Source organism: Cebus imitator, unplaced genomic scaffold, assembly GCF_001604975.1.
Source record: "Cebus imitator isolate Cc_AM_T3 unplaced genomic scaffold, Cebus_imitator-1.0 Scaffold101, whole genome shotgun sequence".
In the NCBI taxonomy this organism is placed as follows: domain Eukaryota; kingdom Metazoa; phylum Chordata; class Mammalia; order Primates; family Cebidae; genus Cebus; species Cebus imitator.
The window spans coordinates 4668175-4683715 of NW_016107416.1; the positions used below are offsets into that span (position 1 = coordinate 4668175).

The 15541-nt window shown below is 35.8% G+C and overlaps 1 protein-coding gene and 1 non-coding gene across 2 annotated transcripts in view; one reads left to right on the forward strand and one right to left on the reverse strand.

Annotated features, from left to right (window-relative positions):
* The window catches only part of PARD3B (par-3 family cell polarity regulator beta), a 1123121-nt gene that overhangs the window by 528428 nt on the left and 579152 nt on the right, over window positions 1-15541 (forward strand). The gene's annotated exons all lie outside the window — the stretch shown is intronic.
* Window positions 10005-10111, reverse strand: LOC119472445. The gene has a single exon (XR_005201590.1). It is a non-coding gene; the product is annotated as a U6 spliceosomal RNA (small nuclear RNA).

The window sequence follows — 15541 nt, forward strand, 5'->3', positions numbered from 1 at the left end:
TGTTTATTCAGTTGTCTAGCGGTTAAGAAATCTAGGCTTTATCACTGACTCATCCACTGACTCTTTGTCAGGTTAAGCAAGTGTAATTTAGTTCTGTGCCTGGAAGGGGAAGATTGTCTTCTATCTTGGTCACAGTGGAATTGCAAGGTTAATGCCTTCTATCTTGAGTACAGCATTTAGCACACTGTGGGTGCTTAATACATGTTAATAATAGTGATAATAATGAATGTTGATAATTAAAGGTCTTTTATAATTACTAAATTTTCAATGTGTGTTAAATATAATTAAAGGGAAATGATTTAAATTAATATGCATGCCTACAAAAACTAGAGCTAGCCACAGCTTTTATTTTTAGCTTTTCAACTAACATCATGAATGTGAATCCCATATTAAGAAATTCAATTATGATGCTGGTTTCACTAGGGTCATGTATGGAGAACTCAAGCATGATTCTAGTCTGGAAACTAGAAAGGCAATTTTAGTTGAAAAACATGGGCATGCATGGGAAACCTCAATGGACTTTTGTGGTTGGAGCTTGACCAAATGAAGTTGTGCATCAGATATCAGTATTATGACTTATCTCCATAATACTTCCTGTGAGTTCTAGTGGGAGACAAAGTTACTTTGCTGGAAGCTGGGCACCATCCCAGAAATACAGATAACAAACAAGACTGCCTGGAGGGTTTATAGAAGATACAGGTAGAATAAAGGAAACAGTAATAATAAATAATGACCTGGGAAATTCAGCTTGGAGATTCATTCTTTGAACTCAAATGCTCGGGGTCACTGAAGGTTATTATTTCTTAAGGTTCTCGAGTGGTAGTGGGAGTGTGAACCATGAGATGTGGAAGGCTAGAGTGATTAAGAACATGGACTCCAACTAAACATGACTCCTTGGTTCAAAGCTAGCTTGACCACTGACTGATTTGCTGGTCAATTTCTGTCAAGTGTTTCCCTTCTTTTGGTCTCACTTTTCTCAACTATAAGTAATGATAATAAAAATACTAATAGGATTGTCTTGAGATATCAATGAGTGATTATTTGTAAAAATTATTAGAGCATATGGTTAAGCACTATATGTATGTGTTAAATACATTTGTGTGTTGGATTTGTGCCACGCGTGGATGGGTAGAAGGTATAGGATAAGATAGGCTATAGAAGTAAGTCTGAGAGTAATCCGCATTGAAAGCTGAATTTGATCAGCTTTGGCTTTAATTTGCAGAAGGCACTTAGCACACAGCTAGCAAAAAATATTGATTCCAAAGTCGAGCATTAAATGCATACTGAGTGTCTTTTGCTTATAGAGACTCCTGCAAATTCTCTTAATTTCAAAAAAAAAAAATATATTCCTCCAAAGGCAAGTTCTTAACGCAATATTGAAACTTTGAACCCAACTCTGGCTTTCTTCTCTTGATGTGAAATGTTATCTCCCTTATAATTATTCTGTTAAAATTGAAAACCTAGAAGAGAATAGGAAAGGACAGACTATTAAGTAGCAAGGCAGTTTCAAATGGTTCAAACATGCCTTCCATCTCCTGCAGTCTTCTGGAAGCCCCCTTCCCTAATTTGCTAGTCCTGCTGCCTCTGTCTGTATTCACCTTCCTCACTTGTTTGCAGGGCAGATACCTTCTCATTTGTTAAGACAAGTTTAATATACCGCCTCCTTTTTCTATGTCTTTTCTGAAACTCTACTGTATTCCAGGCAGAAATACAGTACCTTTTATGTAATATTTTTAAAGCAATGTATGACAAGACATTTGTTGAGATCATAATGAAAGAATGTTATTGGAGGAATTAGTATTTAACATAGGACCAAAGTATCAGAAGTCAGACATGAGTCACAGAGAGCACAGTATGGGTACCCTCAGATCACACATTTGTTCCTGGACTGAGGCATGCCCTGCGGTGCCCACAGAGCTACCTGTTTCCTCCTCAGTTCCTGCTCCCCACTCCCACCCAAGCCCAGAGAGAGTGGTTTATACTTCTGTCATGAACATCCAAATCACTCTCACTTACATTTATGTGTCTCTTTCCTTCCCTTGAAGTGGAAGTGCACTGAGGATGGAGAATTTTTTTTTTTTAATCTTTGCAGCTAAACACTAGCATGTGGTAGGTATTTAATAACTGATTGATAGGCTGAATAAATGAAAGAATGCATAAAAGAGGCAGTTGATAAGTAAATGGAAAGAAAGAAAAAATGAATAAATTATCAGAGAGAAATGATTTTAAAGATATCATGTAGGCTAAGCAAATAATACAGTGTTTTGTTTGTTTTTTGCTTCACTTTGTTGGCTGGGCTGAGTGCAATGGCACGATAAGAGCTCACTGCAACCTCCATCTTCCAGGTTCAAGCGATTTTCCTGCCTCAGCCTCCTGAGTAGCTGGGATTACAGGCACCCGCCACTGTGCCCAGCTAATTTTTGTATTTTTAGTGGAGACAGGGTTTCATCTTGTTGGCTAGGCTGGCCTCGAACTCCTGCCCTTGTGATTCACCCTCCTCGGCCTCTCGAAGTCCTAGAATTCAGTCATAATAAAGTGTTTTTAAAGGTAATGTGTAGTATATTTTTGGATTACAGGCATAATGAAGTGATTTAAAGGTAACGTATAGTATATTTTTGTATCTTCTGCAGTGCTCAGTTTTTTAAAATAAACAAATGTATTTTAATTTATTCAGTATGAATGTATCTATATCTTACATCTATATCTGTATAACAAAATAAAACAGAGCAGATACAGGCCTCTGAGAGTATAATGACATTTCTGCATTTTTAATATACTTCAAACTCCATCCTTCCAAGTCAGCTTCTTTCATTTTAAACATAGTTGCAATGGGGGTGCGGGAGAGGGTTTGTTTAGAAATTATTGTATTATTTATTAATCTATTATTTATATATATTCAACTTTTGCCTCTGCTCAGTGTTTTCTTAGCAATTTGCAAATATGCATTTAGTTATCTGTGTATATTTGGGATGGTAGTTACAAAAACTACCAAAGTAACCATTTAAAGCTAAAAATTGGGATATTTATCACCACAAACATTTATCTTTTCTTTGTGTTGGAGACCTCATAATCCTTCTAGCTATTTGAAGTATATATTTATCCTAATTTGATCATTATACATTGTATAAATGTATCAAAATATCACATGTACCCCCAAAACATGTACGACTATGATATATTAATAAAAATATAAAAAGAGACGTTATATTTTTAAAAAATAGTCAAAATTTGAGTTTTTCTAGATTTATAAATTTGTTGTGATAAATTAATAAACAATTAATTAATCTTTGCAAGGACCAAAGGATGCAGATAGAAAAACACTTAGGAGTTTCTTGTAATTCAGGGCACAGGTGGCAACCACCCAAATTACCAGCATGATTCCTTTATCCATGTAAGCTCAGCAGTTGATTCAGTAATAATTATAAAATAAACACAACTACACTTATTTTGTGCCAGTCATTTTTCTAAGTGCTTTAAATATATATTTTATCAAATCCTCTTAATACCCCCATGAGGTGGTCCCATTTGTATTTCTGTTGGTAAGGAAATGAGGTATAGAGAGGTTAGATTAAGGTCAGATTGTTTAGTTGTAAAGCAAATAAGTGACAGAAATATTTAGGAAATAAAATGTACATATACTGGATAAGGGATAGAACATAAAAGAGAAGTCAAGAATAATTCTTACATTTCATGTTTGGATTGTAAAACAGGTAGATATTCTCCCAACTGACATACAAAACATAGGATCTGTTTGTAGGAAAAGATACAAGTAGACGTGCTTGGAAATCCAGAAAATGCATATCCAAACCTTGAAGTCACTGATGATTTCATAAGACCAGTTTCTGTAAAGAGAAGTGGGTAAAACTGTTCTGCTATTAGCTTAAAAAGATACTGGAGGCAAAGCTTTGGAAACAGCCCTATGGAATTTAATAATCATATTGAGGAGAACATGCACAGGTTAAATTTTATAAGCTAATAGTTTAAGAACTAATTCCAAGTGGCAAAATACAGTTTAAAATGATTCAGTGGAAAAACAAGGGACTTTTTTTTTTTTTTTTTTGAGAATGGTATTTAGAAACCAAGACATGGGCACTAGTTTTGCTTGTTGCTACTGAGTGTCACTGCTTCTATGCACTCTTAACAGAAAGATCTAGGAAATAAATGTATATCTACTAACCCATGTCTACACAAATATCTTTCTTATTTCTATATCCATCTCTGTATATACATACGTATTAAAATAAGCATGGGTTCAGCCTGGGCAACATAATAAGACCCATGTCTACAAAAAAGTTAAAAATTACCTGGGCATGGCGGTACACACCTGCAGCCCCAGCTACATGATAGGCTGAGGTGGGAGGATCGCTCGAGCTCAGGAGGCCAAGGCTGCAGTGAGCTGTGATGATGCCACTGCATTCCAGCCTGGGCAGCAGAGTGGGACCCTGTCTCAAATACATAAAATAAAAAATAAAATAAGCATGAGTTAATATTAATCTCTCTGGCCAGGGGCAGTGGTTCACACCTCTAATCCCAGCACTTTGGGAGGCTGAGGCGGTTGGATCACCTGAGGTCAGGAGTTCAAGACGAGCCTGGCCAATATGGTGAAACGCCATCACAACTAAAAATACAAAAAATTAGCCAGACATTATGGTGCACATCTGTAATCCTAGCTACTGGGGAGGCTGAGGCAGGAGAATTGCTTGAACCTGGAAGGTAGAGGTTTCTGTGAGCTGAGATGGTACCACTACACTCCAGCCTGGATGACAGAGTGAGACTCTGTCTCAAAAAAAAAAAAAAAAATTGATCTCTCTGATCACTCTAGTCTAACAGCACAGAGTTCATTCTAGCCTTCCCATCCTTCCTTTTCCCAATGCCCCTTGCCTGTTAATAGCTACTTTTTCTGACATTGAGAAACTTGACTCTCCTCATATGTAAATGTTTCCCTATGAAAAACAGATTTACCAAATAGAATTCAATGTTTGTGTACAGCTGTTTCTGTCTTTAGCCTTATAGTATCTAAACAAATCACTGTTTTCTTAAAGTTATAGGTCAGCTCCCCACCCACTTCAGTGAGATTATGTCTTACTCTATAACACAGTTAGATTCATTTGTCCACAGCCTTTATTCTATCTGGATTACCCCAACCTTCTGGAATTTTTTTTTTTTTTTTTTTTTTTTTTTTTTNGGTACATGTAATTCATGGGAGCATTGAACATCTACATTTTGGGAAGTGAGAAATGCAGCTGTGCATCAGGAAAAACTGGAATCTGAGATCCAAGCAATTGCTTCTGCTTCATTCTTCCATAGAATTCACTGTGTTTACCTGCCCACTGGCTTCCTCCAAATCGGAGGAACATGCGTGACTGCTAAGAACTCTGGTTTTCCCATCTGCAGAGAGGAACTAATTCCTTCATAAGCTTTAGGGAAGAAAAGTCTGATTGACCCAGATTGTCCACTTTACTCAAACCATGGCACTTTAAGTCAATCATGGCAATGGGGGGTGTAGGGGATGTTCTGAAGACATTTGATATATGATGCCAGTGGGAGAACGCCAGTTTCCACTGTGTGGTAGACCAGGCAGACGTTCCCAGAGTCAAGGCAAGGTATGAATAACCTGTATACCCAGAGTCAAGGCCAGGTGTGAATAATCAGTAATGGCAGCAAGTGCTGCAAGAGCTCAGTGCTATGCGGTCAAGGGGGCTTCAAGGAGAAAGATGGCTTGATATGAACTTTAAAGGAAAGGTAGACATTTGATAAGAATAAAAAATTCAGTGAGCAAATTGACAGCAACAAAGATGTGTAAGTCATGTTGGGTAGAGGAAGGCCTTTCTGGGCAGAGTTAAATTTGAATGCACTGTTTCTCAGAGTAATTAAAGACCCCTTCCCTCAGAAACACCGGAGAAGTTGGCAAAAATGCTGATTTGGGGGCTCCAACTCAGTGTGTTGAATCAAAATCTTTGAGAACAAAGTCTCAGAATCTGCATCTTAAACAAGTATCCTTTAGTTATTGCAGTCTCCAGTGTAATAACCGCATGGAGTGAATTGAGGTTATAAAGAAAGGCTACACCTGACCTTGAGAGGCCAAGCTGCTTAGGCACAGGAAGATGAGGTCAGCGATTTATGCATTGGTGCTTAGAGGGAAGAAACCCTTTTAAGCACAAGCTTTATGAATTTATTCAGAGATGCCACAGACAGAGTGAAAAGATTACAATATATTTGACAAATTAATAAGCACACTGGAGTTGTGAAAAACAACTGTAGGATTGTGCATGAAATTGTGAAGTTGTAAAACCAGAAGCAAAGTGAGACACTCTGTTGAAGGTGAAAGGAGTGATAAAACACAAACGCAAAACGTTTTTTGTTTCAACAGAATAATTTCACATGGCCATAAAGATATCCTGACATAATACATAACTTAAACCATAAGCACGTATTTTTTATTTCATTCCCTGCTATGGTTTGGTTATAGTTTGTTTGTTACCATCAAAATTCATGTTGAAATTTGGTCCCCAGGATAGCAGCGTGTTCTAGTGGGAGATGTTTGAATCATGGGGGCGAATTCCTCAAGAATGTCATGGTGCTGTTCTGGTGGTAGTAACTCAGTTCTCTCTCTGGTGAGAATAGATTAGTTCCTGCAAGAGTGGATTAGTTCCCAAGACAGTGGGTTGTTGTAAAGCCAGGGTGCCCCATGGGTTTTCTCTCTCTTTGCATGTGTCTGCTTCTTCTTTAACCTTCCCCACCATGTTATGATGTGACACAGAAGCTCTTGCCACAAGCCAGGGTCCTACCCATGAACTTCCCAGCCTGTTGAACCACACGATAAATAAATATTTTAATAAGTTACCCAATCGTAGAAACTCCATTTTAGGAACACAAAATGGACTAAAACAGCCCCCATTTAGTCATACTTATTATTACCATCAGCCTCATTGAACAGGTAGACAAAACAACAGCAAAAACAACAAAACCTTATCATCTCCCTAGGGAAAGGAATTATATCTCATATAGGACACGGAAGAAGTAATTTAGGACACAGACCCTCTTGGGTCTGGGAAAGTTAATGTATCTCAAGTAACGAACTGACATTCACCAAATACAAAAACAGATAAAGTTTCCCCCTGACACACCCTGTGCATATTTTCTGCTCCCAGTTTGGCTGAGGTACTAATCTTAATCTGATTGTGTTGAACAGAACAACCCACCCTTTTAGCATTTCTTTGTCTGGCAGGAGTCCTGACATTTGGTCGTATGGTTAATATCAAACAACAAAAGAAATTGCTTCTGGTAAAACAGTTAAGATAGGTGACTTTTTTCCTGAAAGTTAGCGATATTCTCACACTCATGGAAGGTCTTACTGACAGAGGAAGCAGTGAAGCAGAAAACTCTAAACCACGGATAATTCTTGCTATTTCTACCTGAGTTGAAAATACAATGTGTTCATTAGCAGCAAATGTATACTGTAGTCTGACCACTGGCAGCCCTGCCTTCTGGTGTAAGCTTAGAGACTGAATTGTGTGGTCTTGGATAAGTTACTTAACTAACCAGGAACAGTTTCTTCATCTGTAAAATGAGAAAGATGGTATGGTTAAAACGGGAGCTCTCGCATGGAAACTGATAGGAATATAAATTGGTGTAACACATCTGGAAATTATCAGTGATCCTAATTCTCAATCTGTGAATTTGTAATGAGGACACATGTTTTTCTGCTTCTTTTTCATTTTGATGTTTTTTTTTTTCCTAACTTTAAATCATCTAAATAACTGGTGACTTAAATCATCAAGTTATTTAAATTATCATCTAAATAACTTTTATTTTCAGTTTTTCATCATCTCTTTCAAGTAGCCAAAAATACCTAGGAAGAGTTGAAACTGACTTGGAGCCAGCTTCCCCTGAATCCCATGCAGTGCATGAGGGGAAGGGAGGTTGTACTCCTGAACGAAACTGGGGGATCTCATGGAAAGGGAAGTAAAATGAAATTATCTCGGTAAAAACTGACACTCTTCTTTGGTCGCCAAATATTTCTTTGCATCTACTTTTACTAGGCTTTTTTTTTGTTTTTTTTTTTTTTGTTTTTAGGCATTGGAAATATCTTCCCTAGTCCATAACTTGTTTCTGTTTTTGTTTTTCAGAGAAAGGGTCTCACTCTGTCTCCCAGACTGGAGTGCAATGCTACAATCCTAGCTCACTGTAACACACTCAAACTCCTGGGTGCAAGCAGTCCTTCTGCATCAGCTCCTCAGTAGCTAAGACTACAGGAGCATGCCAGCATACCTGGCTAATTTAAAAAAATTTTTTGTAGAGATAGAGGTTTCATTCGGTTGCATAGGCTGGCCTCTAACCATCCTCCTGTCTTAGCCCTCCAAAGCTCTGGGATTTCAGGTGTGAGCCAGGATACCCAGCCTATACCTGTCTCTTTAATTTTAATTTGTGTTATAGATAAATTTTAAATTTCAGTATTTATGAATATCAATTTTATTGTATATATGTTTAAAGAAAATTTCTAAAATGAGTCAGAGTGTTTCTTAATTTTTTTAAGTTGGAATGTAAGCCTTTAATTCATCTATACATTTTTAAGTGGTAAGTGTGGATCTATTTTGATTATTTGGCATGAAAAATCAATTATTTTAGTGCCATTTAAAATAATAAATTTTGTTTAGGGAATGCTATTTCTGTGTTTATTTAGATGATGATGTTTCTTCTTTTGTCACTGAGAGCAGTGTGATTCCATGAATACATTTTCTAATACGCAGGCTTCCTTGCATGTCTATGGCCATTTATGAAGCATCTTTGGCCATGATGCATTCTGTTTTATATATTACTGAATGTAGTTTGCAGATATTTCACTTGTGACATAATCCACATAACTGAGATAGTTCTGTACGTTTATTTCTTGCATTGTCCTTGGTTAGTTAGAGAATTAAGATTGATGCTTCACTTGCCCTATGTAAGCTTCACAAAATGAGCAGGGAAACTTGATTGAGTTTTCTCCCATTCTGTGAAGCAATTTGTGTTTAGCATTGGGATTATATTTTCTATAAACTCACCCGTTCAGTCTGGGACTGTGAGTATGTGTTGTTTGTTTGTTTGGGGATGGGGCGGGGCATAGGAGAAGATGACTTATTTGGATTTTCTGTTTTGTCTAGATGAATTTTTGTGTGTTGCTCATTTTTAAAATGTCCAGAAATTTATTTATATTATTTTCAAATGTAGTATCATAGTCTTAAGATTTTAAAGTAATCTCTGCTTTATGTATAGTTATGTTCTCCACCTCAATATTGTTAATTTGTACATTTTCTCTTTTTAACTTTTTTCTCTTTGATTAATCTTAGTGGAGTTTTTGTCTATTTTATTAGTTTACAGAATTGTTTTTAAGGAAATGGGTTTTGATTTAGTTAATACCCTCTATTCTTTCTTTCTTTTCCAGTTTATTAGCTTTCGCTTTTATTTCCTTTATTTTAGTTTCAAGTAGAGTAAGAATAGAGAAAGAATGAAGTTAGATTTTTTGTTTTGTCTAGCTTCTTGTATGCTTAACTCATTTATTTCTATTTTCTTGTTTTATATGAATGCACTTAAATATGCTTGTTTCTAATCCAAGTACAGCTACTACTGTAGCTGCACCCACTAATTTTTGATGCACAATATTTTCATTTGCCTTTCATTTTTAAATGCTTTGATTTCTATTGTGACTTCCCCTTTACCCTGTGAATTATTTAGTAGTATATTTTAAAGTTTTTGAAAGTAAGACTCTGTACCCATTGCTAATTTAATTGCATTGTTTACAGATCAAAAGATTCATATAATGCTGATTTCTTGAAATTTGTGGTGGTATTTGTGATCTAGTGTATGATTAATTTTTGTAACATTCAATGTGTAATTAAAATGAAAGCACATCTCCTACTTTTTGCTATATTTACCTGAAACTTGTTCATTTTGTTATTCAAATACTCGATATACCTAACAGTATTTTTCTTTTACTCTGTCGGTTTCTTTTTTTTGTTGTTTTTTTTAATATGGAACGCTTCACGAATTTGCGTGTCATCCTTGCGCAGGGGCCATGCTAATCTTCTCTGTATCGTTCCAATTTTAGTATACGTGCTGCCAAAGCGAGCACTACTCTGTCGGTTTCTAATAGAAAGGTACTGTCTATGGCCATATCACCCTGAACGCACCTGATCTCGTCTAATAGAAATGTACTAAAATTTCCCACTGTGACTGTAGATTTGTCAAATTCTGCTTTTAGTTTTCTGAGGTAATGTCTTAAGTGTGCTGATGCTGTTTTTAGTTGTCTACAGTTGTTTATCCATATTAGTAATTTTTCATTAAATCCTATTTTGTGTGATATATTTGCAACCACTTGTTTGTTTTGGTTAGATTTATTTCCTGTGTATTTTTCTATCCCTTTATCTTAAACTTCTCAGTGTGGTTTTACCATAGGCATGTCTGTTGTAAGGCACATGTAGGTAGACTGTATTTAAAAATCAAGTCTGATAATCTGTATGTTTAAATAGATTAATCTGTTTAGATTTATTGTAATTACTGATCTGTTTGGTTTTGTTTCTGACTACCATTGAAGTGACAGGGTTTCCCCATCTTTTTTTTCTTTGTTTAAAACCTATAGATGTTATTTGTATTCTTTGCTCATTACTCATAAATTTTAGCATACATACATTTTATTTCATAACATAGAAATTTGAAGTAGACTATAAATACTGTGATACAACAGGCAGAATTGACTGAAACAACTCTATGGTCTTACCCTGGGTTGTCTGAAAAATAAGCTATCTAGGACCAGAGCCCTCACCCTCACCCTAAGTGGAAGGAGCTGCACTTAAACTCAGCTTCAAGGGACCAGTGGCTCCCTGGCATCAGCAGCAAGCATAGAAAATTCCCACTGTCCCAAAGATCTCTAGGTGCATGGCAACTGGCCTTTGTAGAGCACCTCAGTAAAGAGCTTTTATCTATACTCTACACTGCCTCATGCCAAGATTCTTGTTTAATATTCTACTGTCAAGGTTACCCTTATGCTCATCCTATGGAAAGTAAGCGTATCAGTTTGGGTGGGCTGTGTCCTGTGATACCCCCACCCATGGCATGTTTAGCAGAACACCCTGGTCCCTTCTTAGCCTTACATGTGGTCACTAGAAGGATCAAGGAATCTATACTTTCTCCGCTTCTGGCCTCTTGGCTTAAATTTCTCCAAGCTTGTTCCTTAACCCATTTGCTATGTGGTTGTGAAACCATCCTCGGCCCTGTTGCTGAGTGAGAACTCTACCAAAGTACCCGACTTGCAAGACAAAGCTATGACATGCAACCCCTAAAACTTAAATATGTTTCTAAAAAGAGAAGTATTTTTTAATATTGTAAATCTAATACTATCATGCCCCATGAAATTGAGTTTTTAATAGCCTCTAGTACTTAATCCATATTAGAATTTCCCCAATTGTTCTCCACCTGTTCTTTTAGATCAGGATTTAATCTAGGACTAGATGTTACATGTAGTTGCAATGTCTTTTACATCTCTATAATATTTGTTCATGACAGTGACTTGCAGAAAACCAGAGTTGTCTTTGAGTGGGTCATTTTGCATGAATTTGATTGCTTCCTTGTAAAGTTGTTTGAATTGTTCCTCTCGTCTCTGTAGGTTATGTTAACTGAAAGTCATATCTAAAGGCTTGCTTAAATGTAAGTTAAACATTTTAGCAATATTATGTCACAGGTGATAAATAATAATACCTGTATAAGATCAAAAGACACATAATACATTTTTTGTTTTGTTTTTCACCATTAGTAACCTAAATTTGATTATTGCGGTAAAGTGACAAACTCATCCATCCATTGCAAGCATAGATTTGTTCTACTTAAAACAACAAATAATCATTTATGAACTTTTTCACTATGTCCAGTTACTGTCAATATTTTTATAACCAGCAATTTTATGTTGAAATAATAATTTCATTACGTTTTACATTGTAATAGGTTTTTAACTATTTCATTTCTTCTACATTTGCTTGCACTTTATAATGTGATGCTTTACATAGCTTTCTGTAACTGGGGCCATTTGATTACCTGGAAATAAAGTGCATACTGTCAATGTAAAAAAAAAAACAAACACTTAATTTGTGGCATTAAATGGCCAATTTTCAAAGTAAATTTGTTTCACAGAAGTGTCAAATGATGACAGAGGAGTTTTCTCTGTCTTCTTTCTTGAGTATCACTATGAACTCAGTCTTTCATAATTGCAATGTGTGCAAATCACCTGTGATCTTTCTTTCTAATGTCTCAGCTTTGGTAAGTAGAATCCTCTTCAGATTGGCTTCTGGATTTTTGACATGATTGTATTATTTTTTACAAGATTCCTCTCTTTATGGAACAGCAAGATTTCCCGAGATCACTATATAACTTTCTTGCCCAATACTTGTCATCAGTCTTCTCGTCAAAGATTTGTAGAGAATGGTCCTGGAAACCAAACTCTGGTCCTAGGTGTGCACCTTGTTTCTGAGAATAAATTACTTCTATATCATGTTCTGGCCAGACTTAGAGAAAATATTTGAATATATACACTTAAAATCTTGAGTTGAAATCAATATCTATAATTCAGTTTTATCACTGAGTTTAATTTCTTTGATTTTCTCATTGCTTCTCTTTTACCTTGAGAGTCTTGAATGCTATTAACTTCAATGTAAGTACTGCCTGGGTTTATTCTACAATGTAAATGTTTCTAAATAACAGCACTGCTGTTAGTACAGACAACAAAAGATTTACCATCAAAGCATTATCTACAGTCATTTGAAATAAAAAATCTTTTCACTTTATAATGTATCATGTATGTGTATATACAGAGATGCATACCTAGTAATTTTTAAAATAAATATTTTTTTATCCAGAATTTCTGTCTTCCTAAACATAACTGCCACTTTTACACAGTCTCTCTACTTGTTGGTATGCTCACATTGTGGTCTGCAGATCCAAAGTTTATCTTTAAAAAAAAAAAAAGAACCCACAAAACACTGGTCATTAACATTTTAAGCAGATTTAGCCATTTGAGCAATTTTTGTGCTAGTGTGACTCAGGTTTTCCCTGAATTAGCTTTTTTTGTAAAATGCTAAAGTGCTTCCTTGATTATATCTATGAGCCAGAATATGTGAAAAATCAGCTACTTGAATCGCTGAAGATAACTTTGATTTGCCCTAATTCTTGGATGTTAGCTTAATTGGGTATAAAATTTTAGGTTGCCAGCTACCTTTCTGTAAAACTTTAAAGATATTATTTAATACCTGCAGCACTTATTGTGATCGATAAAAATCTTATTATCATTCCTTAATGGGTGATACGTATTTTCCCCCCTCTTTTTTTTCCTTTTTTTTTTGTTGTTGTTGTTGTTGTTGAGGTTTTTCACTTTCAATGTTTTCTTTGGTGGGTACTTAGAGTATAATTTTAAGCTGAAGATTCTTGTCTTCCTTCTATTATGAAAATTTATCCACAATTAAGATATGGTGATTCTTTGCCATTTTCTCCATTTTATTATTCTGGCATTCTTTTTAGACTTCCATTGGGACCTCTCAAGCTATTCTTCTAGAGCCCAGCGAGGCTATGGCTTGGGCCCCACTCACTACTTCATGCTTTTATTCACTTTTCAGGTCCACTATGATGTTTACCTTGTTGTTGAGCCAAGCTTGGGTTTTCAGATTTCCTCTTCCTTTTATAGATTAACTCTTTTTTTTCTATATGTTTTATCAGAGGTGGTATTACATTCTGACTGTTCTGCTGCCTCTTTTCTAGAAGTCACCAATGATTTTTTTGATGAAGGCTGTGAAAAAAATTTTCAGTTTCTCCTTTATTATAGAATGAATACTGCATATTATTAATGGAATATTGTACTATAAAGCAAAATCTTCTTAGTTGTAAAGGGTATTCATATTTTTCACCTTTACTGAAATTTTAGCTGTAAATTTTGAGTTCTTATTTGTATTTCATCTTATAAACATATGTAGTCTTGCATAATAACAAACATTACACTTTTAATTAATTCATCTTGTTATAAAGAAATAAGATATAGTTGAGGATGGTATTTCTGTCTTTAATAAATCGTAGCTTTTAAATAATATGATCAAAAATTCTGCATTAGAAGACTGCCTACATTTTTACAAACTTGTATTTGGACTTTATAATGAAAATAATTTAGACTTTTTTTTGAGACAGAGTTTCAATCTTTTTTAAAAATATATATTTATTGCATTTTAGGTTTTGGGGTACATGTGAACATGCAAGATTGTTGCATAGGTACATACATGGCAATGTGGTTTGCTGCCTTCCTCCCCATCGCCTATATCTGGCATTTCTCCCCATGTTATCCCTCCCCAACTCCCCACTCCCTGCTGTCCATCCCTAGTTCCCCACTACAGACCCCAGTGTGTGATGCTCCCCTCCCTGTGTTCATGTGTTCTCATTGTTCATCACCTTCCTATGCGGTGTTTGATTTTCTCTTCTTGTGCCCGTTTGCTGAGAATGATGGTTTCCAGGTTCATCCATGTCCCTACAAAGGACACAAACTCATTGTTTTTTATGGCTGCATAGTATTCCATGTTGTATATGTGCCACATTTTCCCTGTCCAGTCTGTCATCGATGGGCATTTGGGTTGGTTCCAAGTCTTTGCTATTGTAAACAGTGCTGCAATGAACATTCATGTGCATCTGTCCTTATAATAGAACGATTTATAGTCCTTTGGATATATACCCAGTAATGGGATTGCTGGGTCAAAAGGAATTTCTATTTCAAGATCCTTGAGGAATCGCCACACTGTCTTCCACAATAGTTGAACTAATTTACACTTCCACCAACAATGTAAAAGTGTTCCTATTTCTCCACATCCTCTCTAGCAACTGTTGTCACCAGATTTTTTAATGATCGCCATTTTAACTGGCATGAGATGGTATCTCAATGTAGTTTTGATTTGCATTTCTCTAATGACCAGTGATGATGAGAATTTTTTCATATGTTTGTTGGCCTCATATATGTCTTCTTTTGAAAAGTGTCTGTTCATATCCTTTGCCCACTTTTGAATGGTCTTATTTTTTTCTAGTAAATATGTTTTAGTTCTTTGTAGATTCTGGATATAAATCTTTGTAGAGTTAGTTCTTTGTCAGATGGGCACATTGCAAAAATTTTTTCCCATTCTATTGGTTGCTGATTCACTCTAATGATTGCTTCTTTTGCTGTGCAGAAGCTCTGGAGTTTAATTAGGTCCCATTTGTCTATTTTGGCTTTTGGTATTTTAATCATGAAGTCCTTGTCTATGCCTGTGTCCTGAATGGTTTTGACTAGGTTGTCTTCTAGAGTTTTTATGGTATTAGGTCTTATGTTAAGTCTTTAATCCATCTGGAGTTAATTTTAGTGTAAGGTATCAGGAAGAGGTCCAGTTTCTGCTTTCTGCACGTGACTAGCCAGTTTGTCCAACACCATTTATTAAACAGGGACTCCTTTCCCCATTGCTTGTTTTTGTCAGATTTGTCAAAGATCAGATGGTTGTAGATGTGTGGTGTT